This window comes from Microtus pennsylvanicus, chromosome 1, assembly GCF_037038515.1.
Source record: "Microtus pennsylvanicus isolate mMicPen1 chromosome 1, mMicPen1.hap1, whole genome shotgun sequence".
Taxonomy (NCBI): Eukaryota; Metazoa; Chordata; class Mammalia; order Rodentia; family Cricetidae; genus Microtus; species Microtus pennsylvanicus.
Genome location: NC_134579.1, coordinates 123556039 through 123561072, shown reverse-complemented (window position 1 = coordinate 123561072; position 5034 = coordinate 123556039).

The window sequence follows — 5034 nt, the reverse complement described above, 5'->3', positions numbered from 1 at the left end:
CTCTTTATGTGTATAAAGCGTAGTTGCATTATGCATGCCTGGTGGCATCAGAAATCAGAAGAGGGTGTTGGATCCCCTGGAACTGGAGTTGCAGACAGTTGTGGGCCCATATGTGGGTGCTAGGAACTGAACCTGGGCCCTCTATAACAGCAATAAATGCTCTTAGCTGTGGAGTCATGTCTTCAGGCCCTAAAGGAACTATTTCCTTGTAATCTGTAGATGGAAGTTCCTGTTCCACCTGGTACCACAGTCATTCAGTCCCAAATAAACACACAGAGGCTTATATTAAATATAAACTGCTTGGCCTATTGCTCAAGCTTATTGCTAACTAGCTCTTATAAATTAACTCATAATTCTTAAGTATGTTTAGCCATGTGGCTTGGTACCTTTTCTCAGTAAGGCATTCTCACCTTTCTTCCTCTGTATCTGGGTTGTGACTGTGTCTCTGCCTTTCCTCTTCCCAGAATTCTCCTAGTCTGGTCGCCCCTCTTATACTTCCTGCCTGGCTACTGGCCAATCAGCGTTTTATTAAACCAATATGAGTGACAAACCTTTACAGTGTACAAGAGCATTATCCCACAGCAGTAACCAGCTACTGGTTAGGTATTGCTGATAACAGAATGGGGCTAAAGAAGGACATGTTAGTTCCCTTGGCATAATTGTAACCACAATGCCAGACAGGATGACTCCAAGAAGAAAGAGGTTTAGCCTGACTTGTGGTTTCAGAGGCTTCAGCCTATGGTTGCATAGCCCCACAAACTTTGGAAAAACATCGTGGTATAGGGAACATGCTGTTGACAAGCTTCCTCACCATGTGGTGGAAGCAGGAGGCAGAGACTACAGAATGGGTTATTCCCCCCCCCCCCACTTCTTATTGTTCCCAAAGTTTCCATCACTTTCAGAGGTAGAGCTTCCAGGCAGGAGCAAGACCAAACTTTGTATCCTGTGGGGAGCATTTTACATTTCAACCAACACTCAGAAGTCTGTGCTCAGCTCTGTTGCTGAAAGCAAGAGCAGGTGACAGCGTAGGTATGCGATCTGAGCCCGCCAGGCACAGCAGGACCAGGGCCAAGGCACTGGCAGCCATTCCAGATAATCAAGGTAGATCCGGATTCGAGCTGATTGTCTTGTCTTAGTCAAAAGGAGGTTCCTGTGCAGATGTTAATCCCCCTGGGGCTGGAGAGGTGAGCAGGCAGCGGACAGCTCCCAGGCAGGTAAGGCAGCAGCAGGTAACCTACTGTATGTAACTCTAGCTGCAGGGAGTCTGATGCCCTCTTCTGGACCATGTGGGCACAGCACTCATGCTTGCATGGACATCCCCACCCCCTCCCCATGCACACACATACATATAATTTAAAAAATTTAAAAATTGGGGCTGGAGAGAGGTTAAGAGTGTTTACTGCTCTTGCAGAGTATCTGGATTTGGTTCCCAGCAGTCACGTGGTGGCTCATAACCCTCTCTAACTCCAGTCCCAGGGGATGCAATGCCCTCTTCTGACCTCTCTCTGATGGTACCCAGCATCCACGTACTGCACAAACATGCATACATGCAGGCAAACACTCGTATGCATAAAACAAGATCTTTGGGGGGGGAGGAATTTTGAGACAGGGTTTCTCAGTGTAGCCTTAATGGTTCTGGAACTCACTTTGTAGACCAGGCTGGCCTCATACGCACAGAGATCCTCCTGCCTCTGCCTCCCAAATGCTGGGATTAAAGGCGTGCACCAGCTCTCCCAGTTCATCTTCATTTTTACTATGTTTTTAACTTATGCCCTTTATTTTATAATTTTTTTGCTTGTTTTTAGGTCATATTTTTTGTTTGTTTAAGCATTTATTTATTTGAAGGGGTGCCATCTCACACACACTGGGTGCTCAGAGACCTTTCAAGAGTCAGTTCCCTCCTGCCACCACGTGGGTCTCAGGGATTGAACTCAAGTCTCCAGGCTCTGTGGCAAGTGCCCTTTTTTGTCTTTGAGGAACTGGGGGTGGGGAAGCAATCCCTGATCCTGTGGCCTCTGTGAATGGCAAGGGAGCACTCTAACCACTAAGCCACACCCTAGCAGCTTCTTTTTTAATTTTGAAATTACATTTTAGTTATTTATTTGGAGTGTGTTGTGGTGGTGGTGGCGAGGGTGGGGGTGTATATGGGTGTGATTGCTCAGGCTGGCCTCCATTTCACAATCCTCCCAGCCCCATTTCCTGAGTGCTCGGATTATAGGTTCATGCTGAGGTGACACTTGGAGCTCCCACAGGGAGGAAGTGCTCTGAGGTCTTGTCTAGAGAAATTCATCTTGGTTCTAGAAGTCATGGAACCCTACCTAGTCTTTAAAGATCCTATGGGTGGGAAAACCCAAGATGTAAGGCGGGAGCCCCAGGCATCAGAGGAGACAGGAGTCCTGCCCCTTGTCTGAGTATGCGCAGACCTTTCTGCTAGGCCTGACTGCGTCCTCAAGTTCCTTTATCACATCTGCTGTGTCTGTGGTGTTCAGAGGTATGGAAGTACCCTAGCTTAAGGTTTGCTCCACTCACTCCTGGGAAGGTTTCTGGAGGGCTCCCCCGCCGGCTGACAGAGCTATCTACAAAGGCCCTTTCTCTTCTAATTGAGCGACCAGCTTTCTGAAAAGCACACATCTGGAGTCCCTGAGCAGAGCTAAGCCAGGATAGGAAAAGCAGGGCTGTAGGCCTGCCTAGTGGGGCACAGAGCCAAGGGCTTAGTCTCAGAATTGGATTATTAGAATTTAGAGCTCTCAGCCCTGCTGGCCTCTGGGACATGTGGATTACCCAGGCATCTGGCTGGGGCCCACAGGCCTTCCCACGTTTCCTGCAGGTCTGAGAACAAGTATCCTCCCTCTGCTGTGACGCGGGGGGGGGCACAGAATGTTCCATCTACCTCCATGCTCTCACACATGCCTGGAAACACACCAGTGCACGTGTATCTGGAACTTACCATGGAGTTCTGTGGGCCACAGACCATGAGCATCAGAATCTTCTGAGGTCCTGTTAAGGATGGAAAATCATGGACCTCACCCCAAACATGGCATCAGAATCAGAGGTGGGTCCAGATCTGTGACCTAGGCCAGTGAGATGACTCGGTGGGTAAAAGTTCTTGCTTCCAAGCCCAACAGCTCAAGTTTGAGGACCAGGAACCACATGGTAGAAGAAAACTGACTCCCAAAAGTTATCCTCTGACCTTCATACACATACCCTCCCACACACACACAATAAATTAATTAATTTTTAAAAATGTGGTTTTTTTTTCAAGACAGAGTTTCTTTGTGTATCTGGCTATCCTAGAACTCACTCTGTAGACCAGGCTGACCCCAAACTCACAGAGATCCTCCTGCCTCTGCCTGCAGAGTACTGGGATTAAAGGCCTGCGCCACCCCCTACCCCTCTTGAAGTGATTCTTTAGCGTGCTGAGGTGGGGAGACAAAGGTATGGAGGACGCTAGCCATACCCATACAGCCACCCAAGTGTGCACCAAGCCTTCCCGAGACTCTAGACAGCTCCTCACAAAGATCTCCTTTGGGGTCCTTCAGCCCATCAGCTATGGAAACTGATTCAGTGTGCCACACTGCCAGGTGCCACAGTTCCATGGCAGTCGGCAAATGACGGTCCCTAAGGATACACGAGCCAACCCCTAGTGTGCACTAGCCTTGTTCTTTCCCAGCCTCACAGAAACTGGAGGAAACAGGTGCGAAGAGGGCACACCACTACCCAACGCTACCCAGTAAACAAGCCCAAGGCCTGACTGCTACACAGCTGCTGTCCCTCTCAGCGGTTCTAGCCAGCTGTGTGCACACTCTGGATTTCCTCCAGGGCAAAGCTCTTGACATCACTTCCTAAGGAGGTATTTCTCACCTCCCTAGAGCAGGCCAGGCTTCCGTATGCCCTGCTTAGGGTCTGCATATGCTTCCTTCATTGCAGGGTCACGCTCTGTAGTCATACGGGGACATGCTTCCACCATACCTGTCTCCCACAGCGGCCTGAAATCTCCCGGAAGTCAGGAGGTGGGACTGCCCTACCCGGTGATTCTCCAGTACTTACCTTCTTCTTACGTATCCGTGTCTCTCCTGTCCCCTGTGTCAGAGGGAATAAGGGGGCTGGAGACCTGGCTCCGTTGGTAGAATGCTTGCTTTGTATGGTGAAGCCCTGGCTTTGCCCTTCAGCCCTGCATAAACCAGGGGCCATAATGTGCTCCAGTAACACCAGCACGCCGGCATCCAGGGGTGAAGGATCAAAGTGATGGCCAGAGCTGGAGAGATGGCTCAGAGGTTTAAGCGCACTGACTGCTTTTCCAGAGGACCTGGGTTCCATTCCAGCACCCACATGGAAGGTTATCATTGTCTGGTAACTTCAGTTCCAGAGCATCCAACCCCCTCTTCTGGGTCCCTGGGCACCAGGAACAAACACAGTGCACAGGCATACATGCTGGCAAAACACCTGTACTTAAAAATCAAATAATTTTTTACAAAAATTCAAGGTTGTTCTTCTCTTAGTGAGAGGCCAACTAGAGACTCTGTTAAGAAACAAAGGACCAGGTTGTATTTGGGGCAGCTGCTCAGCTAACCACATTAGTCTCTTAGGAGCTCAGGCGAATCTCTGTGAGTTTGAGCCCTGGTCTAGAGTTCCAGGACACCCAGGGCTGTTAAATAGAGAAACCTTGCCTCAAAAACTGCCACATTCTAGCCGGGCGGTGGTGGCGCACGCCTTTAATCCCAGCACTCGGGAGGCAGAGGCAGGAGGATCTCTGTGAGTTAGAGACCAGCCTGGTCTACAAGAGCTAGTTCCAGGACAGGCTCCAAAACCACAGAGAAACCTGCCTCGAAAAACCAAAAAAAAAAAAAAAAAAAAAAAAAAAGGAGCCACATTCTGGCCTATGTAGTATATGAGACTAGAAATTTCTGGGTACAAAACGGTTACTCAGTCAATGTATGTGGCAGGCAAGAAATTACATCCAATACTGGGCGTGAAGGAGGTTCTGGGGAAGGGTGAATATCCTCTAATGGGGCCCAAAGCAAAGAACACCTTGGC